Below are 26435 nucleotides of genomic sequence, written 5' to 3'. Positions count from 1 at the left end.
CTGCAGAGCAATATGGATATACATCCCTACATCCACTGCCACCAAGGCTCATCATTTTAACCAAGAAAACAGGAGATGTGACAGAAAGATGCTTTCACCACAAATTGGATGTTCAATTGCATCTTAAGAAACAGCTCACTCTGCTCTTGAAGTATTTGGGAAAGAAACAAAAGGGTAAATGATGGGAGTCTGTCAGGGTGGGAAAAGCTGTTACTTTATTTCCCATTTTAGTTTTCATCTATGACAGAGGTCTGGCCAAATTTGCTGTTTTCTGTGCAGCAGCAGTCATCCTCAGGGGAAAGCTACTACGAAGGCTCTGAAAAGAAATTGGAAAGTGTATTCTTTTGTAATGAAGTATGAAGTACAGGGTTTGCCTATGTTACAATATAAAAGACAGACACTTGTGAAAGACATGAAAAACAGAAAAAGAAGGAACTTGCTTTGTCCATAGAAGAGAAGACATCTTCAGAAGTTTATATTTCTAAGTTATTCTAGGCTGTTACAGTAGGTTTTGAAAGTCATTGAGGGGGAAAAAAAAAAAGAGTCTGGACTGGAATTTTCTCCAAAGAGCCAAAGCTTCTCCTCTCAACCAAATAAAATTTTAAACACTGTCTTTAATTATGACAGTCATTGTTATTGTGCTAGTTTGAAGCTAGCTAGAATGTTTTGGTAAGAAGAACTAGATTACAGGCTGTGAAAAGGAAAACAGAATGATGTCTACTTCACTCATAGGCTTGCTGAGAGATACAAGAACAAGAATCCAAACATGGATAAGGCACCACTTCTGCTTGGGAGCTCTGATCTGTATTTCTCTCTAGCCTCTCTGCCACCTCTCTGACTAATCCACTTTGCTTCCTAACCCCCTGGCCAAATCTCCATTCTTCCTTGGGAAGAGGGTAAGGTTGAGAGGGGCAGGGGGAAGGTGAAGGGGCAGTTGGGAGTCTGTCCTGGGGACTCAGGTTTCTGGGAGGGGTTTTGTGTTTCTGTATTGCCTTTTACCTTATATATTTCTGTATATAACTGTAAATATCTGCTTGTATATTGTGCTAAGCTGTAAATAAGCTTCATTCAATTTCCAGAGCTGACTGAGTCTAGTCTGGGTGACTTCCAAAGTGGGGCAGCAGGGGGGGGTAGGCAGGGAACACCCAAACCATGACAACTATAGAAAAAGAGTTGTACTCTTGATAAATACTAGAAACATCCAATCTCCCTAAACACAGCCATTTTTAATAATTAATTTGCTACTGATGCAGTTGGTTGATTTAAAGAGCCAGATTTATTCTGATTAAAGCGTTTACTTCAGTGTCAGCAGAAGGAGAATTTACTGCCTCAGGAAAACATGTCAAACATGTGCTTGGGTATACAGAGTATGGTAGATATAAAGAAGACAATGTTTTCACAGGCCATGTGCTTAAAGGTCAGTCGGGTTAAAGAGTACTTTTTTTGTTGTTTTAAAGCTGCCATGCCTGATGAAGGAGTTGAAGGGGAAGTGGCAAGAGAGGATGTACTCTCATGCCCATGGGAAGAGCAGCAGCTGCTCAAAAGGAGCACGTGCATACAAGCGACAGTTCTATTTGCCCTAACACCCACAAAAGAGACTTTTACATACTATTGTTCCAGTCCCAGAACTACTACTTTTCCAATATAGGTTAGAAGGTTTTGCTTTTTTTAGATAACAGTAACCACAGGTACTCTTCCTAGATCTGCAGCATCTAAGATAACATTGTATTTGTGTAAAGATTTCTTACATCCCTCCAGATTCTTATCTGGAGATAATTCCAGAATAGTAAGCCAGGAACATTGTGTCTGTATAAATTCAGTGGGAACATTAGAGAGTGATTACTGAAGCAAATTAGAACCTACCTCTTCAATCCAGATATTCTTGTTGGACTTAAGAGACAAGCGATGGTGCCTAGTTATAGGTATTGAGTGTGTCCTGGACCTCTGAAAGTACTGAAGACATTAGCACAAGGCCAGCAGAGATGACAGAGGACCTGTACAAGAGACACATGCGCTTTTGTAGCGCTGGCTGGAAGCCATCTGTATGAATAACGACCTAAATATCTGCCTAAGTAATGATAAAGATGGGAGTTGTTAATGCAGAAATTAGTACAGAAGCCATGAAATTGAGGCTGGCCTAGACAGAAATGTGAAAGGGGTGATCCATCTCCCAGAATTTGTGTGCTCTGGGAACAGATGCTCACATTCTCACTAGGAGTGTTGGCATGACTGAAATCCTACTCCATATTCCCAGTAACTTCAGATATCACCCTATCACAGCCTAGGCTTTGGTTAGCTGTGGTCAGTTTTGTAGCTGCTCACTCAGCACCTCAGAAGAGGTGTTGCAGGATAAGGCCATTAACCTGTATTTACATTGCCTGGTAATGCCATCAAATGTTCTACTTCTAGCAATTAGCAAACCATCCCTCCTGCCTTTCCTTTCCCTGAGGAAGTGCTCTACAAAATCTGTCTCGTGGATTTCTGGTTTTTCATTATTGTTGTAGTCTCCCCAGTTTATCATCCTCTTTCATTAAACAGTAAGCTACAGATACAGTTTGGACCTTACAGTCTGTTTGCAAGGCACTGACCACTCAGGAATAAGAACACATCCTTTTCAAGTGCTTTGAAAAATCATTTAACATGATGAATTGCTTCATTTTTTGCTTAAAACATGTTTCATTTACATTAGTAATATTTTACTTTTTACTTATAAATTTGAACACACAGGTGGCTGCAGATCTCCAAATACTCATATATGTAAAACATTAGAACATTATCACTTTCCAAGGGTCAGCTTCCTCTCTTTCCCTTAACTAGGATTCAAGATTTCCAACAATAAGTTGTTGCAGCAGATGTATAGCTCTTTTATGTTTACTCACATCTCTGCTTTTTCACTTTGTGAAGAGGAAAAAGGAAATGGATTTAAGTAGGATAAGTACTTTTTTTTTTTTTCTAAGCAAAATAAGAAGAGGAAGTTCCAATTATGGGGGAAACAGAAGTAATTGGTGATCTGATTCAGTAAGAATTTATCCACGGAGTCTACAGAGCCCTTTTTGAAAGGTTTATCAGTTATTCCCCACAAAGGCCACACAGGAGTGAAGTGGTATCAATATATGAATCATAGAATCATAGAAACAACCAGGTTGGAAGAAACTTCCAAGATCATCCAGTCCAACCTAGTACCCAGCCCTAGCCAGTCAACTAGACCATGGCCTCATCCAGGCTTTACTTGAACACCTCCAGGGACGGTGCCTCCACCACCTCCCTGGGCAGCCCATTCCAATGCCAATCACTCTCTCTGTGAAGAACTTCCTCCTAACATCCAGTCTATACTTCCCCCAGCACAACTTGATACTGCATCCCCTTATTCTGTTGCTGGTTGTCTGGGAGAAGAGACCAACCCCCACCTGGCTACAACCTCCCTTCAGGTAGTTGTATGATGTTCTTTGTCTTTAGTACCTGAATATGCAAGGGGTTTTCATTAGTAGAACTGCAGTAATGAAATGTATCTTTTCACACCTACAATGATAATACCAGTATCTTGACTTAACTTTTTTTTTTTAATGTTCTTGCAGTAATTTTGTAACTGGGTGAAATAAAGGGCCATGTTTCTTTATTACATTTATTGGATAATACCTAAAAGGAAACTTTGCTTTGAGTGAAAAAGGTGTGTCAGATCAACCATCCTGTCTAAGAGGAAAAAGGCAAAGCTGCTCAGGGATGTGGCGGAATCGCCGCCCCTGGAGGTGTTCAAAAAAAGACTGGATGAGGCACTTAGAGCCATGGTCTAGTTGACTGGACAGGGCTGGGTGCTAGGTTGGCCTGGATGATCTTGGAGGTCTCTTCCAACCTGGCTGATTCTATGATTTCATGTAACATGATTTTGCTGAATCTAGATATAAAAATCTCTCATAACAGGACCTATGTCCTCTGAGTCCCATAAGAAGAACTTTCCCAAGGAGGCTAAACGTGAAAAGAAGAGCAGAGCAAGCATCCCACGCACAAGGTGGTGTTTTGCCATCAAGAATTTTTCTTGATGCAAGTCCTGTTTTTTTTATTTCATGCATGTATGTTCCTGGTATTCCCTCTAACCTGGCTGCGCTACAAGGGAAGTGAACCCTTTGGGTTTGGTTATGTACAGGGACCTCAGAATCTGGGCTAGATCTCTGCCTCTGTTGGAAATTGTCTGTGTGTCTATGAGTAAACGAGTTCATTTCTCCCATGTCTGTTAGCCATTGGCAGAATACTCACATTTTCCTAATACATCCCTGCTTTTCCCAATTGGAAGCACAACCCCTGGGGTAATGTTGGTGCTATGCAGGCATCTCGAAAGTGGCACCTGGACCTTGTCAGCACTTCAAAGCATGGTAGCTCCTCAGGGTTTGGCACTGACCTCACCAATATCTTAGAAAAGCAAAGCTCCCACTAGTGAAGTGTTTGGGTGTAGTTTCCTAACCTGAATGCCAGCACTTTGCTTGGGAACCCCTGACCACCTTCTCAGGAAGCAGCAGCCTTCCTGGGCAGCACAATGGCATTTTGGCCTCTGGCTGCCTCTTGAACCCCATGTTTTAAGATTTCCAGCCCTGCTGCAAAGATGACTCAGTTACCTGTGAAGCCATATCAACGTCATGGCAGTTTGCAGCCCAATGTAAACAGGCCCTGGCTTCAATTTATTTTTGTAGGCCAGGTGAAATCAGTGCCAGTCATCTCCTCATTAATTCCTAGATACAAGTTTTAGGTGCTTTAATGCTTCCTCATAACTCATTTGTCCTGGATTCCCAGACGCTCTAACATTTCTTCTTTGAAGTCCTTCCAGTTTATCTATATCCTTTTTGGTAATAGAGTGCCCAGCAGTGAATGCAATTTTGTTTCTCTATATATTTTCTAAATCCTAGCTCTTAAAGTATTAGTGTTTTATGTGTGCATATATATGCTATTATGTATTATAGTATATCATATTATATATAATGTGAAGAATTTGCCTTCATGTCAGTGATACCAATTTTATTGGGAGAGAAATATTAGCAGGATTCGATTTTGAGTCACCAGCTGTTTTTTCTTTAAGGACATTTCTTTCTTATTTGTGTCCCTGTGAACCACTAAAAAGTAAACTAAGCTAATATTTAAGCAAAACATTGGGATGACTCATACAAACATAAAATTATATTGGTCCAATTTTTTCTGAAGTCTTTCCAGAATAGTTCAATTATATTGGGCAGATGCTAGGCTGCTGTCACAAAAGTCCAAAACTGGACTGAACCTTCTCATGACTGAGATATCAGCCATCACAAAACTGCCTCTGTCATTTCTCCTGTCAAAACCTACTTGCTGCCAAGCTTGGGCAGAGGACTAACAACAGTAATGGTCACAGTCCAACCTAAGTTTTCCAGTATCTGTGCAAACATTTTTACTCTGGGTCGGTGATATTAATAGTAGACTTTAAGTCAACTTCAATGGGAATCGGCCCTTAAACACACAAAAGAGCAGTGTGTACATCAGCAGACATCCTCCAAACAATGACAAGTAATGCACAATGACCCAGCAGCAGTTTGTGCCCCAGTAAGAAGTCTGTTTCCAAAAGGAAGAGCTATAAGATCCAGATTTTGGCCAGCATGACTCTCTTGATTATGATAGTGACAGAAACTGTCATAAGTGTTTTTGTTTCTGGGATTACTAATTGGGAGGGTTGTGCTTGTTCTGGGCAGAAAAGTCTGCAGGAACAAGACTGCCTTTTACCAAGTGAGATGATAGCAAAACCTTCACTTGCAGCCCACTGCCAGCTGGAGGAAAGGGGGTCACTGTCTCCTGAGGCAAGTAAAAATCATAGGGAAAAAACAAGGGGAGGGCATTTCAGTTGAAGAGGAGTGGCTGGAAAGCAGGCACTGTTCCTGAACTCCTTTCACAGACAGAGTTTAAAAAGTGGTCTCACATCACCTCACAGGAGAGAGCATGCTGCTGGCAGACTGGTATCAGCTGTGCTTTAGAGGTACCATGCAGTGAACAGAAAACTGAAATCACTCACCACTGGACACTGCTAATACACCCAGAACGAGAGCAACTTGCTATAAACTTTTTATATGAACCTGGAAAAGGACTTTACAAACTTAATGATGTGTTTTAAGATAGTAGTATTTCATTTTCCAATTAGGTGGAAAAAAACCCACTCTCTGCTGTCCCATAACTTGTCAATTAGCCCACCTAAAACCTGGGAGACAGCAGCTTTCACTAATTTTGCACTGGTGTAAAAGACAACAGAGAGTAATAGAGATTCACACAGTGAAGCAGGCTGGAAAACAGACAAAACACTCTTCCATTAGAAGCCATGATTGTAAGGGGATTCATATAACCTCCTCAGACCAATAAAGTGTGTGTCGGGTGAGTGCTGGTGTTTTGCCTGAAAATCTTTGTCTCTGCCAGAGATAACAGATGCTGCTAATAACCTTGGTGCTGGGATAGGTATGTTTTTTGACTGCAGGATTTGCAATTGTATTTAAAGTGCCTCTTTCCTTTGTAAACTACACAGTTACACCCCACTCTGAATCTGCTAAGCTAGAGGCAAGAAATAGGAAAACATAAGGACTTTTGAATAGTGAGAATTTGCACAGGGAATCAAAGAGGTTTCAAGTTCACTTACTGCAGATGTTTCTATAATTGAGGCACACTAGAAAATGCATTAATGCACAAATCAGTCTTGCCTACATTTATCTGAACCATTAAAAAAAAAAAAGTCAACACTCAGGATGTAATTCCCTATTAAATCCTATAGGATACTTTAAAAAAAAAGAAAAAAGCATAAGTTCTGTTTTCTTATTAAACTCTCTAGGACTTTTTCAGGAGGGGAGTCCACAGGGAGCACAAACAAACCTAAAATCTGTTGACCAGTTCACCCTGTAACCCCTTTTCATACATTCACCCACAGATATGAAGAACCTGAATTTTAATGAGGCCAGCTAAGTGCAGCTGGTGACCTGAAAGATTTATTCAGGTCTTGATCTCGCTCCCATTTGAATCAGTAAAACTTCCTTTGGAACTGGCTTGAGCTCCCTTTACTGCATGTGCCCACTCAGCCACTCAAGCCAAGTGCAAATTCCTGCATGCAAGAGCAGGAATTGCAGCTACACATATGCTGTTTATGCAAACCATGCAAGCATTTCATAGGTAGAGGGGGAACAAGGACAGTCCCTCTCTTCCTGGCTACTCTCCAGCCGTTCTGTCCCCAGCCTGTAGTGCTGTTTGGGGGAGGGGGTTGTGGCCAAAGTGTAGAACCCTGCACTTGACCTGTCACTGGCTTTGGACTTCTCGTAGCTGTAACACTTGAAGCATGGACACTACTTACAGGAAAGAAAATATCTAGGACAGTTCTGAGGCAAACTGAAAATAATTGAGTCTCCATCTTTCTAAATTGGACATAACCCTCCGCTTTTATGGGCCCATATATACAAAGAGAGCTGCTATGTTCTTTGCAGATACAAACTGTTACCTCCTTATCAAAAATCAGCAGAGACAAGCTGTGCCCTGCCACATCCTTCAGGAAAGTTGTCCTTGCTGGAAGTCTAAACTCCCCAGAAGTCACCTCCCAGGAATCCCTCAGGCACACAGACTCCTGCTGTTACCCTACATTTTAACAAGGATCTTCTAGCCCCAAATCCAGAAATTGAGATCATCAGATGCTGGCTCCCAAACATAACTGCATACCCTGCATTGCTCCTCTAGAAGGAACAACAAACACTATTTTTTTTTCCCATAGAGACTATGATTGCCCTGCTGGATCAAAGTAATTATACAGACAAGAAGGAAATTGTGTCTCTGTCATCTCTATCTCAGCCCAGTGGGAGGCGGATGGTTAAGTATGAGTAACAAATTATCTTGCAGTGGATTCCACTAATCAGTTCCAGGGTTCAGCTGGTTTAGCATGCAGCAATTCTTAGCTATTTGCAGTGCTAGTTTAGGACCTGGACAGAGGAACCTACCCCCTAATTAAGAACCTGTAACAAATTGGAAACAGGTGTGAATAATTAGACAATTTAAGTGCTGTTAAGAAGGAATAATTTTTGTAGCCATCGTAATAAATCTTAGGCTGTCCGAACTGATACGTTTCACTGGAACTTTTTTCTGCTGCTGGGTTAGTGCATTACTCATAAAAGAAACACTATCCCTTTTGTTTTGATTGGGCCTGTTTAATAACAAAAGAGCATATCACTATAAGTGGAAGCGTGATGACAAAGAGAATAGCCTTTACTTGCCTTAATTTTCGATCGCCATGGGTCAGATCTTACGCCAGATTTCTGGCATGTGAGTGTGGTGGGGAAAAAAAAAAGAAAAAGAGAGAAAAAAGAAGAAGAAGAAGAATTCTTGATTTGCACTGTGAATTATCTGAGCCCAAGATACTTAACATTCTTTAGATTTCTTTGGAAAAATACATGACAAGAAAACGCTTTAACACAACCAGTCCTTCAGCTTTAGGTAGCAGATAAGTTCTTGAAGTATTAACTAAGACTTCAGGAAATCTATTTTTCTTTGAAAATTTCCACTTCTTTTTTATCTTCCCACTAGTCTGGAGCTTAAAGCGTTTCACAGAAATTAAGTTTCAGAAGGAAAGCTTTCAGCATGCACTACTAATCAGGGCCTAGTTTGGTGAGCTGCAACTGGCTTTGCTAGAAATGAGTTCTGTGAGCACTAAATATCTACTTAATTTTTATGTTATGTATAACTTTTCTGAAGGCAATATATCTGCTCATACATTTAAGGATAATGCCATTTTTAAATCCTTGTAGGATCCAGCCTTTATTTGGATAACAACATTACTTGCAAAGAAGCTATGGAATGAACCTGATTATTTAGAAGCATACTTTGGCTTTATTGCTGTCTTAAAATAGCCTCTGTCATTTTGATGGCCTTGTATCACATAATTGCAATTTGGACACAGATTCTGAGCACCCAGTTTTTAGAGGATTCATGAGATGCTGTCTCGGTTTTCTTCCATTTCCAGAGAAAATAAACCAGAGTTGACCATGACAGCCATGTGTTCACAGCAGAAATGCATCAGTGAGGAAATACCTGATGCAGAGTATATGGTTCTGCACTCCAGTGATTTAGAGTGAAGCACAAAAAAAAGGAAATAAAGTATCATGCAAAGCCTCAGAATATTAATCTTAAGGAAGTGGCCCAAGTGAGGCTTGAGGTCTATCTTTTCTCTAGCTCATAAAGCACCAGGCAGTTCATCCCCTGCTACGCACCTTTTACTGTAGGTCCTATGACACCTTTTGCTGTTCTGATTCTGCCTATGAACAACATCTGTGGCAATCCTGTACTTGAAGCTCTGTACCTCTATACTTGAAGCTCTTCCTACGGTTGACAAGATTTAGCTAAGGCCCTATGGGCCATTTCTTCCCAGAGAGAGTGATTTGCCATTGGAATGGGCTGCCCAGGGAGGTGGTGGAGTCACCGACCCTGGAGGTGTTCAAGAAAAGCCTGGATGAGGCACTTAGTGCCATGGTGTAGTTGACTGGCTAGGGCTGGGTGCTAGGTTGGACTGGATGATCTTGGAGGTCTCTTCCAACCTGGCTGATTCTATGATTTTTCAAGTCAGGATGACCCTTTGTATGATTCATTCCCAAAGCACCTGCTGTGTATGATCTCATCAGGATGTTGCTATGTAGTGACTTCTTCCTAAGCTTTCCATGACTGTACTTCTGTTCTTACAGTAGCATTCTGGTATTTCACATGCAACATCAGTGGACCCTCTGTATGCGAGGACCTGACATTTCAGTTTCAGGTGTTTTATCTCTTAGGAACTTGAGGACTACTTACAGTAATTAAGAACATGTTTTGTACTAAAACATGTTTCAGAAGTCGTGGAAAACCCAGGATATCTCCACACAAGCAGGGTGGCATTCCTTTGCTATCTTTTCTGTGCAGTGTTGTCCTCCATTTTTAATTCACCTACTTGCAAGTGCATGTGTGCATTTGTTGTTTTGAGAACAAAGGCTGAATGTCTTTCCCAGAAAAGAAGTGGACTTATTAGGGAGGGACTTATTAGATTGCTCCTTCATCAAGCAGGAGCAGAGGAAATGTCAGCGGAGACATACCTATCTATTCATACCCATTTATCTTCTTTCCTCTCTACCAAACTGGTGTCCCTCCTGGAGAACTGGTGTCTGATGAAGATTCCCAGAGATTTTCTTAATTTGGGCTAGGATACAGCTAGAGCTTACAGCAGCCAAAAGAACAGTTTGATGCTTCAACAACACATCCTTTGGCAGCCAGTTTAGGCACAAACCGCCAGACATCTCTGTGCCTAAGGCTTGCTGTTAACCCCAGGGACAGCTTCTGAGCAGGTTAATGCAAGCCCTTGGGGGCAGATATAGAGGGAAGTAGATGCAAATCAAAACCAGCTTCTTTGGATCTTGTTGGCCTTGGCGGAGTTGCAGTAGGGGAAGGAGAAGTTTCAGCCACAAAAGGAAATGTCTATGTGCCTGCCCATCAGCAGCCACCTCTGGCCCCCAAGTTCTCATTCCATAAAATGGGGCTAATAGTTCCTTACTCTGTACATGGCTGCAAAGCTTAATCGACAAAGGTTTATAAGGTGCTTTAGGAGCCGTGACTGCAAGTTTCTGCAGAGTTGCTAACTGCATTATTTCAAAATAAAATAAACACATTCTGTGCAATCGAAAGGAAAAGGAAAAAAACCACCACCCCTTCCTCCCCTCTGAGTCAGCTTCTCAGGACTTCTCCAGCACACATTGCACTGCACTCCATACTCAAGGTTTTGCAAATAGACATAGGTGGTTGGCCAAGAAGTTTTTTTACCCTGGTGTTTATAATTCCAATTGGTGTAAAATTTCCTGATGGTTAACACATCCCATTACAGACACTTTTGAATGAATGACTCATTCCCAAATAATTGACTAGCTTTGTAATTTGGGAAGTAAAAATCACATTTATGAGTCCCTTGGGGGAAGGCCTATAATGCTGTGCATAAAATGTAGATAAATCATAAAACCTGGGTCTTTTTTTTTTCTTTTGTAAAAGCTTCCATTAGCCTTTGTGTGCACATTAAAGCAACGTCCTCTAAATGTGTGCAGCTGCTTTAAATCACTGGTGCACTTTAAAATCAAGTCTTTTTATATCTTGATGTTAAAATTACATGTTGGTTACTGTAATTCTGTCTTGTTTTTCTGTGGGACATCCTTGGATCAGATCTGCTTCTGGAAAGACCTCTGCCTTTGCACTGAGTTTTCTAATCCCTGTGAGCAGAAGCCACCTAAGCATTTTGCAGCCAGTGTAAGCGATAGTTACCAGGTAAACAAGAGGCACAAACAAAAAGCATCAATCAGTGCCAGTGTAATTAGGACCCCATCCTCACTCAGCAAACGTGCGCATTTTAGACTAAGGTTTCAAATAAATGTGCAATGTGACTCTAATGGGATTTGGCAAGGGTATTTGATGGTTGCAAGGCAAATCTATTAGCTACTAAATATTTAGTTACAAATCTAACACATGCACACACACACACACACACGCACACGCTGACAAAGGTGGTTCTGAAACTGCGTAGTATTTAAACTCCTGAACGAAATGACCGTGCCACTTGTCTTGTCACTTGCCTTGCCTTTGCAGCCTAGAAATCCCGTGTACTTTTATACTAGCAAGTTCTTTTCCCACATTTTCAGAGTACTGTAAATTAGTTTAATATGCTTGAAAGAAGCTGTAATTGTAACTGCTCTTGTTGACACATCAGCTTGATGCCACACAGAACACGACTGGGACTATATACCTTGGGTTTGCAGCTACAGTGTGTTTCAATTGCTTGACAGGTCCAGTGCTAAGATGTTCTGAATTAGATTTGAATTACAACCACTAAATGCCCTTGTCAAAGCTTATTATGACTGAAACTAGCCATATACATTTAACTGACTGTTCCTATGGAAGAAGGTATACTGCTTAAACAAAGACATGCTCCAAAGTTTCATACAGAATTGTCAAAATATAATTGAGTTAAAAAAACAACTAAAGCATAAGAAGAGCAATCTTTACTGCTTTTCCCCCTGCTTTTCCTTCTTTGAAATGAATCCAAAGGACAATTTAGTGGAATCTTAGTATAACTTTTTTTTTTTAATTAAAAAATCATGCACTTCCCACAGAGACATTGAAATCTACACAAATAGCAGCTTCACCCATAGAAGTTAGTCCTAGTGTCATGAAAGGCCATAGCAAAACTTTAAAATCTTGCCCTGTAAAAAATGCTTTCATATCACATTGCTGGCATTGAAAAGCATCTGCTGCTGAAGGAATACAAAGAGCTAAAGTTGTTACATATAGGAGAATCAAGATCAGGCCTTGAATTCCAGAGGACCTCAAATTCATGCTCCATCAGATGAGGGAGGCATAATGTTTAGAACTGCTCACATGTGTATGCATTCATATACCTCTATGTCCACATACAGTATAAAATGCAGTGTGTATACAGTTTAGACACATGTACTAGAAACTTTCTTCTAAGTTGCAGATGCATTTACAATCATGTCCTGGCTGTGCAAGACTACAATTCTACATTTTTAAGATGGAAAACAGAAACCAAAAAGCACAAATGATATTTAGCCAGTGTCTATCTATCAGTCCATGCCATGGAGATCTAAATAACTCATTTGTGTTGTGTTATTCCTTGACAAGCCTTGGGCCTCTAACACTGGGTGCATGATTGCTGGACTGGTCTGCTGAGGTTGTCCTGGCTGGAAATGCAAGTGCTTACATACTGTTGTGTGTAAAGAAGCCTGCCCAAATTTGAAAGCTGAGAGAAAAGAGTGAGGATCTTCTATAGCTAGCTGTCTTAAAAGCTCTTTGGAGAAGCAAGACAAATTTGCCTGACTTAAATCCATAAAATCTCAGGCAGTGCAGAAGAGGAGGAGGAGGCTATCACATCCATTAAAGACAAGAGAAGCATGGGCATACTTGCGTATGAGACACAGAATGAGGGGCTTCTCCTCCCTGATTCTCCTGCAGTGTGCTAGTTTGAAAAAAGTTTGAAGCAAGCTAGAATGTTTTGGTAACAGAACTAGATAATGGGCAGTGAAATGAAAACAATTGGTGTCAACTTCTCTCACAGTTACGCTGAGAACTCTGGGAAGAAGAAAGACTTTTTCTCCATTTTGTTTCTCTCTTTTGCTTTTGCCTTGGACCTGGTCACATCTCATTAACCCTGCTCCTACTAACCTTGCTCCCTAACCTCTTGGCTGCACCTCTCTTCTTCCTGAGAACTGGGGTAAGGTTGAGAGGGCCGGGGGGAGGTGTTGGGGTGGTTTTGAGAGCCCCTCCTGGGGACTCAGGTTTCTGGGAGGGGAGTTGTGCTTTTGTATTGTTTATCCTTTGTATATTTCTGTATATAATTGTATATAACTGTATATAAGTGTATATATTGTAAATAGCTGCTTGTAAATTCTGCTAGCTGTAAATAAATTGCTTCAAACTAGCACACTGCAGGAAGGAAACAAAACTTCCTGAGCAAAGAGCTGGGCTTTTACCACAGATTTCCCAGCTGAATTTGAAAGTTAACACAATCCCAGAGGTTTTCTAGACTGGAGGGCAAAAGTATTCTATGAGGAGCTCCTGGGTTTGTGTCCCCTGCTTTACCTAGCTGGAGACATAGTCTTTGGTGCCTTCACTCACTCCGTCTCCCTCTGTTGTAACAGGAATTGTGATTGAAAGAGATTTTAAAGGCAAGCTGTGGCCTTCCCTAACAAGCAGCCAGCATGTGATACAGGTGTGTATTCGGAAGAATACCATGTCCTTCCACCTACAGTAGACATGGATGTAGTCTCAACACAAGTCCTCTATTACCAAAACAAGGATAATTGTCCTTCCTCTCTGTGTCTTGGCTTGGAGGTTGCAGTCTCCTTGGGGAAGACGTTGTCGCACCCAGGGAAGCGCATAAAGCACTCAGTACAACAACATGCCATTTCCTGCCTCGCCTCTAGAAGATGCTGTGAGACAGAGAGTAATCCTGCTTTACAGCTGGACCACTGTGAGGCAAAGGCCAGGGCAGTTGCAGCAGGGCTCCGTTATGTCTCCAGCAGTGTGGCAGTGCAAACAGATCGGGAACAAACAACCATGAATTCTCCCATCTGAAGCTGCCCTAGGCATTACCTCAAAAGATGAATTCTACAACAGCAACAACACAAATTCTAACCCCATTCCAAGTGCAAAATGTGGTCTGAACTGCTCAAAAACCTGCTGACAGCCTTAAGCAGCACGAGAAACCTGTTTTGTGATGGCAGTTGGTTATTTTAAAACTGAGCTGAAAGATTAATGGTGAGATTTTCAGAAAATGTAGGCTCCCAGTGACAGGAACCGACAATTTGCTCATGCAATTTCCCATCGCTGCGTGTGCAATAGGGAGGAACGGGTGGGCAAAATGACACACAGCTACTCTGTGCCTATACTCTTTCTGGAAACCCTAGCCCTAAAAAGTCAATAAGCAAATAAGCAGAGTGTTTAAATGAAAGGCAGAAAGAGTTGGGCTGAGAGATACATTGATATTCTTTGTTAATTTTTTATTCAATTAGGAGGCACATGCTGATTATTTTTAGCAGTGTCCCCCTGATACAACTCAGATGTAAATCACATATCTGCAGTCAGCTGCTGCTGCTTAAGCAGAAATATTTTGACACTATAATTACAGGGTTGAAACTGTGCTTTACATTAGTGTATAAAACACTCATTAAATTAAAATTCTTCCATGAAATCATGAAAATAAACAGTCTGTCTGAACTAGCATCAACAAATTCACAGGATGCTTCTGCGTTTTCTCAGTGTTGGCCTTCAAGTGACTGTATTACAAGGCCCTTATTTAACCGTGAAGTGTTAAAGGTTCACATTCTTTTGAAGGTCCCATTCTGCTTATTTTTAAAATTATTGCTTTAATTGTTTTTACAACTTGTAAGATTTTAAAGCTATTAAGCCTCAAAGTTGTGGGGGAAATTAAAATGGTGATTATTATAACTTGAATAAGGCTGTGAGATGGCGGTGGCACTGGGTTTTTTTAAAGCCATAGATTAAATGAAAGGAGTCCATGGCACCATATGTGGCATGTCACATTGCTCTATATGGCTGAGAAGCAGGAAACCCATACACAGTGCTTTGCGGGGCAGAAAAGAACCCAAAAGCTCAGAATGGTAATGTTGTCAGGTAATACCATCTCCTCTGCTCTCTGTTGTCTTCTTGCCTTTCATCCCCTCCCATCCACCACAGATCTGCCAGTCCTGCACATAGAATCAACCTTCAGGTTGTAAGAAACCTCCAAGATCATCCAGTCCAACCTAGCACCCAGCCCTAGCCAGTCAACTAGACCATGGCACTAAGTGCCTCAGCCAGGTTTTGCTTGAACACCTCCAAGGATGATGACTCCACCACCTCCCTGGGCAGCCCATTCCAATGGCAAATCACTCTCTCTGCCAAAAACTTCCTCCTAACAGCCAGCCTATACCTCCTCTGGCACAACTTGAGACTGCATCCCCTTGTTCTATTGCTGGTTGCCCAGGAGGAGAGGCCACCCCCCACCTGGCTACAATGTCCCTTCAGGTAGTTGTAGACAGCAATGAGGTCAGCCCTGAGCCTCCTCTTCTCCAGGATAAACAACCCCAGCTCCCTCAGCCTCTCCTCTTAGGGCTGTGCTCCAGACCTCTCATCAGCTTCGTCACCCTTCTCTGGACACATTCCAGTATCTCATCATCTCTCTTGAAGTGAGAGGTCCAGAATTGGACACAGTACTCAAGGTGTGGCCTCACCAGTGTTGAGTACAAGGGAAGAATAACCTCCCTTGTCCTACAGGCCATACTGTTTCTGAAGCAGACCAGGATGCCATTGACTTTCCTGCCCCACTAGGCACACTGCTGGCTCATGTTCAGCCTACTGCCTACCAGTACCTCCTCATCCCTTTCTGCCTGGCTGCTCTCCAGCCACCCTGTCCCCAGTCTGTAGTGCTGCTTGGGATTGTTGTGGCCACAATGTAGAACTCTGCACTTGGCCTTGTTAAATCTCATCACATTGGCCAAGTGCTCAAGCAGAAGTTTTCAGGAGGAGATGCCAGAACAAGAGCATTCCAGCAGGGTCTATGCATGCCACAAGAAAAGGAAAGAGTGCACATCAGCCTTGTTCTGCTATCATGGGGATTAATTTATCAGCTCTGTTTTCATTAACTCCACTCCCCAAGGATAAGAAATTGCTTCTTGACAGATCTTCAGGAGTCCCAGACTGAGGTCACTATCCACAGGAAGAGCCAGCCCCCTCCACCCTGACAGTCTCATTAAAGGGACCCCCTGCTAAACAATGGCTATCCCAACACCCACCAAAGGCTTGATGAAAGTTTACTGGCTGCAACCATGGTCAAGACTGCTGAACACCACACTGAACTCCCTGGACCTGTTAGCAAATGTGTGTGTGTTGGCATACTAATCCCTATAAGCCTTGACTGTGTGGTTGTTTTCTCTTCATCCATACAGTATCGCTGATCTTTACAGCGCACTGAGTGAGCTGTGGTTGCGCTGAGCTTGGGAGCAAATGATATGATATCGTCAAGAGGCAGATGATCTAATCACAGTGGTTTGAAACATTTTTGCTACATCTATATTCCACTGAAGTCCCCAATTATGGCTGACTTTCCTTTGATTGAAGATATTCCAGAAAGATGGACCGAAACAGTAATTGCACAGTTTTATCTTAAGATATGAATCCGAGACTGATCCCTCTGGCCTTAGGAAGTTACAGTCAACATGTTATTTTCTCCATTTCTGCATGAAACATATATACAATGGCAGTCACCACAATGTATATTTAGTCTTAACTTGTCAGAACCATCAGCTAAAAAATTTTTAAGCCATTTTTATTAATCAGGATTGTGCACAGGAAAGTCTGTTTTGGAGTGTAAGTTTTAGTACATACTGTAATTTAATAGTAAAGATTTTATTTTAATGCTATAGTTGTCTTCCTTCAGCAGCCACATGAATGATTTTTTCATCCAGCATTACTGGTATTGTGGTTATCTTTCCTATCCCACACGATGACATTTTCCACATTGGATAGCAACAGCCTTCTTTTCACAGCCTAGACATTACAGTCCAGTGTGTTCAATTAAAGATTTCCATGAGGAAAAACCACTCATTTTTTATTCTAGTCTCACATTATCTGTTCCAGGCCATTCCACAAAGTGTTTTAGTTCTCAAAATGGATAATGGGCAAATATTTTTCCTTTTATTTTGTTGTTTTTTTTCCCTAATATGTTTGTTTAGATGAATTATTGTATCTCTTGATCACTAGGCTTCCAGGTCCTCACAAGAATTCTTTCAAATTTATAAGCACTTGATGGAGAAACTTTTGTTGTTGAAATGGGAAATAAAGGCCAGAACACAGAACTATTTCTTGGTCAATATAGACTCCTTCAGAAGAAAGGGGGAGAATTTTTAAAAATCCAAACATCGTGGAGGGTAGGAGAGCCCTGCAGAGGGACCTGGACAGGCTGGATGGGTGGGCAGAGGCCAATGGGATGAGATTTAAAAAAGCCAAGTGCAGAGTTCTACACTTTGGCCACAACAACCCCTAGCAGCACTACAGACTGGGGACAGAGTGGCTGGAGAGCAGCCAGACAGAAAGGGACGAGGGGGTACTGGTAGGCAGTAGGCTGAACATGAGCCAGCAGTGTGCCCAGGTGGCCAAGAGAGCCAATGGCATCCTGGCCTGCATCAGAAACAGTGTGGCCAGTAGGACAAGGGAGGTTATTCTTCCCCTGTACTCAGCACTGGTGAGGCCACACCTTGAGTACTGTGTCCAGTTCTGGACCTCTCAATTCAAGGGAGATGTTGAGATACTGGAAGGTGTCCAGAGAAGGGCAACAAAGCTGGTGAAAGGCCTGGAGCACAAACCCTATGAGGAGAGGCTGAGGGAGCTGGGGTTGTTTATCCTGGAGAAGAGGAGGCTCAAGGGTGACCACATTGCTCTCTACAACTACCTGAAGGGACATTGTAACCAGGTGGGGGTTGGTCTCTTCTGCCAGAAAACCATCAATAGAACAAGGGGACACAGTCTCAAGTTGTGCTGGGGCAGGTATAGGCTGGATGTTAAGAGGAAGTTTTTGCCAGAGAAAGTGATTTGCCCTTGGAATGGGCTGCCCAGGGAGGTGGTGGTGTCACCGTCCCTGGAGGTGTTCAAGCAAAGCCTGGCTGAGGCACTTAGTGCCATGGTCTAGTTGACTGGCTAGGGCTGGGTGCTAGGTTGGACTGGATGATCTTGGAAGTCTCTTCCAACCTGGTTGATTCTATGATCTTGTCTCTTGGGAAAAAAAAATAAAATCAGTGCAAAAAAAGAAGAAAGTCTATTGAGCAGTTATAAGTATCCAGCATTATATTTATTGAACACATTCCATATTACTGGCTCTGCTGGGAATACTACACAAGAGGTGTTAATGCACGGTCTTACATAGCTACAGTTTACCATTCATTGATATACTCAATACTCACAGAAGACAAACACAGCTGAAGGGAACTCAAGCCCTGGCTTAACAAAAATATTTGTCTAGAAATTATTTGCTGGGACTATTTTTTATTAAATACATTGCACTTATAACATGTAATCTAGTGACAAGTAAGTGGTGACACACTAGCATAAGAGTGGATGTAAACTCTGAGGACAGAGCGCCTTGACATAGTGCCCGGTGATTGCAGTGTACATAGATGTCAGTAAATACATGCAATGACCAACACCCAAATAAGACAGATTACTTTTTAAGGAATTTTTGACCAACATCCAATCTAAACCTCCCCCAGGACACCTTGAGGCCATTTCCTCTAGCTTTATTTCTTGTTACTTGAGAGAAGAGACTGACACCCACCTTGCTGCAGCCTCTTTTCAGGTAGTTGTAGAGACTGAGGTCTACACTCAGCCTTCATTTCTCCAGACAAAACAACTCCTTGGTTGCTCTTCAGAGGACTTGTTCTCTACATCTTTTGCCGGCTTTACTACCCTTCTCTGGACTCGCTTCAGCACCTCAATGTCTATTGAAAGGCCCAAATCACACAATTTGAGGTGTGGTCTCACTAGTGCTGAGTAAAGAGGGCAATCTTCTCTCTAGTCCTTCTGGCCACACTGTAGCTGATAGAAGCCAGGATGCTGTTGGTCTTCTTGGCCACCTGATCATACTGCTGGCTCACGTTCAGCCAGCCATCAGCCAACACCTCCAGATCCTTTCTGGATTAGCAGCTTTACAGCCACTCTTCCCCAGTCTCATAGCATGACATGAGGTTGTTGCAACCCAAGTACAGCACCTGGCCCTTGGTCTTGTTGAACCTCACAGTCCAGCTTGTCCATGTCCCTTTGTAGAGCCTCCCTACCCTCAAACAGATCAATGCTCTTGCCTAACTTTGTGGCTTTGTGCATATCAATTCAGATCATTGATAAAGGTATTCAAGAGAACAGGTCCCAGTACTGAGCCCAGGGCAATGTCACTTCTGACTGGCCACCAACTGGATTTGACTCCATCCACAACTCTTTGGGCCCAGCTATCCATTACATTTCAAAGCCACATGACCTCCCATTCATGGCAGAGGATTTAACTGCCTGGTCCTACCTCTCTTGGAATACTTTTGAGTAAGTGAAGGCCACAAACATCTTCTCTCTGTGCCTGGAGCAGCAGGAAACAGAGCTACTCATGGTTGAAGTCAAGTCATTGACCACCAGAAGCATACCAGCCCGACATGTTTCAGGAAAGGCAGTTTGACACTTATTTTGCATTCAGTTTCAGCTGCCTCTGAGTATCTTTCCTTTCTTCAGAAACAACTGGGTTTCTGTGGTAGATTAATCCACTTGTGACCCCTCACTTAACCAATGATGATGGAGACATTTGAATTCCTCAGTGTCCAAACCCAGCAGCTGACACTATCATGACTAGACTTCATCTTCTTACTGACACCTGTCTCGCTTATGTCCCGGAGCTTGTGGCTTCCTCAGCTTCCCTATGGCCAGGATGCACTGACATAGTCCCAACCTTTGGGAACTCCTAGAACTTTCCCTACCTTCTACACACTCTTCCACCTCTCTTAATATTCTACAGAAAGATTTTTTTTCCTCCTCTTCATAAAAGAGCTGAAAGAATGAAATAGGGACTAATAGCCTCTCATTGCAGACACATTAAATGATGACTCTTGCTTCAGAGTGCCTCAGGTGACTGAGTCATCACCATCATCTGGATTTGCTGCCAGACAGGGGATGTATAGGCTCGATATTAGGAGGAAGTTCTTCACAGAGAGAGTGATTTGCCATTGGAATTGGATGTCCAGGGATGTGGTGGACATTCTATCCCTGGAGGTGTTCAAGAAAAGACTTAGTTCCATGGTCTAGTTGATTGGATAGGGCTGGGTGACAGGTTGGACTCTTCCAACCTGGTTGACTCTATGATTCTAAGAAACATGGATGAAGCAGACAGGATGAGGAGTTATGAGCAAAGAATTTCTCATCTTCTCAGTAATGCAGCCTTCCTTAGTGTCTTACTTTTTTTTTTTTTTTTTAAGAGTTGAGGAGGCTATTAAGTCAGTTGCCAGACAAATGGGCTTAGTAGAAGGCAGAAATGGAAGTGTCCAAGCAGACAGACAGTCTTTGGAAAACATGAATATATGACACCCTCTACCATGGTGATAAACCTCTCCAGGACTAGCTCCAGGGTGGTTTGAAGATCAAATTCCTATGCAAGACCTCTAACTAAGCAAAGTGCTGGAATCTCCTGCACTGCCCAGCAGAGAGCAAAACTTCTGTCAGACAGAGTGTTTTTACTGTTTCTCCTTTCATTTCATACCAACCATGAGATAGAAGGAAGCAACTCAATTGTTGGCTAACACATTCCTCAGTGTCACTGTGTGCACAAGGGGTTTGGAAGATGCTGGGCTAGGCATCTGCTAGCTGGTCACAGGGAAGGTGCTAGACAGCCATCCAGGCCTGAGCATGAGTGATTGAAGCCTACTGGGAAGTGCCTGCAAAGAGGCATCTGTCTGCCCTTTTGCAGTAGGTGTTTGACAGCAGGAAGTTAATGGCCTCTGCTATCTCAGCCAACTGTCTGATGGCAAGGTTAGAGCATTTATCCTCAGACTGAACAAATAAAGATTAGATAGAAAGATTATTTGGCCTTGGTAGCTGCTAGATCCCTTTTCCTCCACCCTCTGTCTCTCTCTCTCATGTGTCCCCAGGCACTCTTTACAACCTCTGATCGCTTTATTGCTTCCAGGGTGAGAACTATCTTCATCTTTGCACTGATCCATGTGCCCTCCCTCACAACTCTCTCCTCCCATCCCCAATGCCTGAATATGTCAGCAGCACTAAATAAGCAGCACTTCAAACGGTTTTGAATCTTCCTCTGGCAAAACCATAAATTCTGTGCTGGTTATACATACATAGACTTCTGTCCCAGATTTCCAATCTGTTTCCTCTAAATCCAATAAAATTTATATCACAGGGCTTAAGGGCAGAAGGCTTCATACAATTGAAACCGATTCAGTAAATGCAAAACATAAAAATAAAGTATTGGTATTTGATATTCCTATATTTCAATATTGCTTTGATATCCCACTATGAAACTTAAACTGGTTGGGGTTTTATGCATTCTTTTTTACTGTTCTTTGATTTTCCCCCACTTTTTCCTTTGAATTTCATCTCTTTAATCACTGGACCATGGATCAGAAATACTTGCAACTTGTTTGTGGAAGGCCTAAGTTTAGAGTGTTGTTGGACCATCTGGTCTCTCTTTTTCCATTAGATGGCTGGGTTTACAAAGAGATTCATTTTAATCCAGCTCTCTTCCACAGGCTCACACAACTGCTCACCTATCTTGCTCTTTATATGCAGTACTTATTGGTATAGTGATACATTGAGAGCACACAACCTCAACAGACAGTATTCTCTTGACTTTCACTGATGACACATGTAACTCATTGGAGCCAGGGCAGGGGTTTTCTAAAGTTGTATAATAGATCCAAAGATCTGATGGCTGAAAGGAGCTGTTATGATCATCTAGTCTGACTTTTCACATAACAAAATCCATAAAGTAGCAAAGACTGAGAAGCAATTCCTGAATATAACCAGTTCCTTCTGGTTGAGCTGGAGAACATTAGCAGAGTTCTTCAATTTGGGCAGCCCACTGCAACCTTGGAGAAGCTGTTGCTGCAGTCAGAGGTAACTAGTTTCTTTTTGTGAAGAAAACATCACAGCCTTGCAGTTTCCCTTTTTAGCCATTAATTTTTATTCTCTTTGGACTGATAAAATCGAGGCATACCTGATATCCAGAATCTCCTTCCCAATAATGATTTTGAATGTGTGGTGGTCCCTAGTGCAGAAGGCATGTATATCTGGGCCATGGCTTTCAGGAGCAGTGAGATGTTGGATTTACAGAATCACAGAATATTAGAGGTTGGAAGGAACCTCCAGAGATCATCGAGCCCAACCCCCCCTGCCAAGGCAGGATCACCCAGGGCAGTTCGAGCAGGAATACATCCAGGAGGGTTTTGAAAGTCTCCAGAAAAGGAGACTCCACAACCTCTCTGGGCAGCCTGTTCCCATGTTCCATCACCCTCTCTGTAAAGTTTTTCCTCATGTTGAGGTGAAGCCTTCTGTGTTCCAGTTTGTAGCCATTGCTCCTTCTCTTAATGGAAAGTCAACACTGGCCTGATGACCAGGGTGAGATTTGTGTGGTCAAAACCATGGTTTAAATCCTGCTCAGGCTTCCCTGGGGATCAGCCTTTCATGCCAGCTCAGAAAAGGGCTGTTCCAAGCCTCACTTTGCAATGAATCTTTATCTTTGGACATTTGGGCAAACTGGTGGAGCAACAGCAAGAAGCACCTTGAGGGAGATTTTCATGGTCCACAGGAAGAATTAGCAGAGAGATGGACTCAGCTGATGAACCAGGCCTGAGAAGTTCATCTTACAAGGGTCAAACGACAACTGTGGCATCTGCATCTGAGAAGTGATCAAAATGCCCATTTCTCATGCACAGTAACAAGAAAATTAGTTCAGGGAACTCTTAAAATAGCATGGATAACCTGTATTTCAAAGGCCACCCACCAGGAGATACTCTGTGGAACCAAGTACAACTGCTTCAGGAGTCTTTTCTCAGCAAAGGTGAAGCTATTTTCAGTCTCTGAACCCTGATACATCAGAGATGAACCAGCATCCATCTTGACTACCACCAAGGACCTGCTCAGGGAGGCATGAGGAGCAGGGAAAAGCTGTCTTAGTGTGAAGTGGAAAAAGGCAAATCTGAGCGCAATCTCTGTGGCTCCTCTTTAGCCATGTCTCCCTCAGGGTCCATGAGCTCTCAGCAGATGTGGTTGGGTGCTAATTTACTTGAGATGGATGCAGAGGATTTTGAAGACCTCTTTCCACCTTGAGGCAGGAGATGGGAAGCCTTAGACAAGCATGACTGGCCTGCAGATATTTTTATTCTGGTAATTCAGTCTCTCCTCCTTTGAGTCCAGCTGTATTTACACAGCAGAGCGGTTCCAACGTGATGGAAGAGGAACAAGTGATAGGAATTACATGGAACTGATGTCATTTATTCCACTAATGCCTAACCCAAATTAAAGGACAAATGGCAAATAAGCAGCATCTCTGTACTGACACCCTGGTGCCTGACACCTGAGTGGGGTTAGAAGGGGTTCCTTACTCTGCCACTTGGATGGTAGGGAGGAAGGACAGACCAATTGGAGCATCTAACTCAGACTTCCACTCTGAATCACCTCTAGAGGAATCTGCCTGTCCTCTGACTGCAGAGGAAAACAGCCTCTTCACATGTCTCTACACTGAGACACCTAAAATGAACTGCTGTGCTATTTGGGGGATGTCCAGACTCTATTTGTTGTTTTCAACCAGGCAAAATTCTGGCCATACTTGTAGAAGGTCAGTCTCTATCACTCTTGATCTAACTGTAATGTGTGCTCAAGACCTACTTGTTTCCCTTCATTAGCATATTAAACTCTTGATCCAGGAAAGTACTTGGGCAAATGATTAGATGTCAACCAGATTGGTCATACCTTAAACTTAAGCATGTGTGCAAGTGCTCTGATGAATCCAGCCCAAGGACGCTGTCTCTCAAATTCCTTCAGCTCCATCCATTAGCTGCTATCCTCAAATATCAGCTAAAATGATTTTTGCCTCCATGGGTGGAACACACACTCAACATGAAACCTCATTTTCCATTAAGCTACCATGAAAGAAATACCAGTCAATTTTAGCATTTGAAATAGAAAATTGATACAAATTAAACTTCCAGTGCTGCTCTTGTTTGACATTGAGCTGTTTCAGAATGAAACCAGAGCAATGGAGAGTCAAGCTTCCAGTTCTGCCAAGTAATTGAGCTCATGATGAGCCAGCAGAAAGAAGCAGCTAAGCACAGAGGAGCTCAGGCTAAGGAGGCCCAGCCAGCAGCCACAGGTGATATTAGAATGACTATCAGGTGCCTATCCTGCTGAACCGGGGGGCCACCAGGCCCCCCGGCCTTTGAACCACTCCCATTCACCCAGTGTGCATCACAGAGACTCACCAGGGATGACAGGAGGAGGATCCCTCTGCCCAGTTGGGCACAGCTTGGGGTTTCTGGCTTTCCTGGGGCAGATTAAATAGGGCAGTGGGCAAGGAAGGCAAAGTGGTCACACCTGGGATGGGAGGAGACTCCAACAGAACCCAGGTGCTCTGGGTTTGGGGGAAAACAGGGGAAAATGCAGTGTGGGGGTGGGAAGGGGGCAGATATGGTGGAAAAGGGGAGGTGGTGCCGAAAGAAGGGAGGCAAAAATGAAAAGAGGAAAACCACAGAATCACAGAATGTCAGGGGCTGGAAGGAACCTTGAAAGATCATGCAGTCCAAACCCCCTGCCAGAGAGGGGTCACACACAGGAATGTGTCCAGGCAGGTTTTGAATATCTCCAGAGAGGGAGACTCCACAACCCCTCTGGGCAGCCTTTTCCAGTGTTCTGTTACCCTCCTCATGTTTACATGAAACTTCCTATACCTCAACTTCCACCCATTGCCCCTTGTCCTGTCATCAGGCATTATCAAGCAGAGCCTGGCTCCAGCCTCCTGGCACTCATCCTTGACATATTTACAAACACTAGTGAGGTTCCCTCTCAGTCTTGTCTTCTCCAAGCTAAAGGGCCCCAGCTCCCTCAGTCTCTCCTCGTAAGAGAGATGTTCCATTCCCTTAATCATCTTTGTGGCTCTGTGCTGGACTCCCTCAAGCAGTTCTGTGTCCTTCATGAACTGGGGGGCCCAGAACTGGGCACAGTACTCCAGATGCAGCCTCACCAGGGCAGGGTAGAGGGGCAGGAGAACCTCTCTCGACCTACTAACCACACCCCTGCTAATACACCCAGTCCCAATTGTTCCTCTACCACCTGAAATCATGGCCCAGTTTCTGTATGACAAAATAAAGAGGTTATGTTTCTCTCAATCTTCTCTGTAAAGAAGTTTTTGAAGACCTTATCAGTCTGTACATTCCTGAAGACCTCTCAGTCATAATCCTCTAAAAGACTGCTACGAAATGATGCTACAAAGTACTCTCGATGCTGGCGTGAGGAATCTTTTTCAGCACCAATGGGCTCACTTAATTTCTGCCTGTATCACAGAAACACAAGAGCACTGCTGTCTGAAAGCAAGGGTGGATGGCAATCTGCATGGATTACACACCTCAAATGACATCAAATCCTCCATCTAACTAGGAAGATACAGACTAGGCTTCACATAACAGATAGAGTCCATTCTACCTCAGCGGAGGAAGTTGGGATAGTTAGCTTCTTTTGTTGCTTTCTAGTCCTGTTTTCAATTAGTCTAAAACACATAAAGTCCACAAGATTGTGTAATTAGTCCTTATCTTCCTACTGTCACCTGCATTCAGTGAGTTAGGCATCTCCCTGAGGCTTTCCCAATCTTTAAGCAACTTCAAACAACCATTTTAAAGACAGACATACATAGAATTCTTTTTCTTCCTTTCCTTCCCTCAAAATTTGTAGTACTGTACCAATATGACGATTTCTGGACATCTACACCTCTTGCCATTTAGTCACATTTAATGTGATGTAGTGACACCATTTCCATGTGTAAGGTTGCCATAAGTTGAAAGGCTGACAGCTCAGAGCCTGTGGGAGAAATGTTGGTGCTTTGTATTGCTGAAGGGGTGGATGAAGCTCCCCATGGCAGGGTAGTTCTAGCCCTGGAGCCACCCAAGAGATTAGGCATTAAAATATGAATGGGTTTAACTTCTAAAAAGCTAATTTTTATACAGTTGGGGTTTTTTTTCTTTCTTAGTAAAATTTTCAATCCAAATGGCAGTATTTGGCAATGAAAATATTTCAGAACATCTGCCCTTTAGCTTCTCAAGAAGCTCTTCATAAGGGAAGATTTGTATTGTTCACTGCTA

General features: G+C 42.8%; 1 long non-coding RNA gene across 1 annotated transcript; it reads right to left on the bottom strand.

Moving 5' to 3' along the window:
- Positions 1 to 192: 192 nt before the first annotated feature.
- On the bottom strand, positions 193 to 24624 carry LOC135180554 (uncharacterized). Its single transcript, XR_010304489.1, has 3 exons — positions 24567 to 24624; positions 1864 to 1994; positions 193 to 316 (listed from the first exon to the last, which is right to left on the bottom strand). It is a non-coding gene; the product is annotated as an uncharacterized LOC135180554 (long non-coding RNA).
- Between the last annotated feature and the right edge of the window lie 1811 nt (positions 24625 to 26435).

Source organism: Pogoniulus pusillus, chromosome 1, assembly GCF_015220805.1.
Source record: "Pogoniulus pusillus isolate bPogPus1 chromosome 1, bPogPus1.pri, whole genome shotgun sequence".
NCBI lineage: Eukaryota > Metazoa > Chordata > Aves > Piciformes > Lybiidae > Pogoniulus > Pogoniulus pusillus.
Note: the sequence above shows the minus strand (reverse complement) of the source record. Positions and strands in the feature narration are given on the sequence as shown.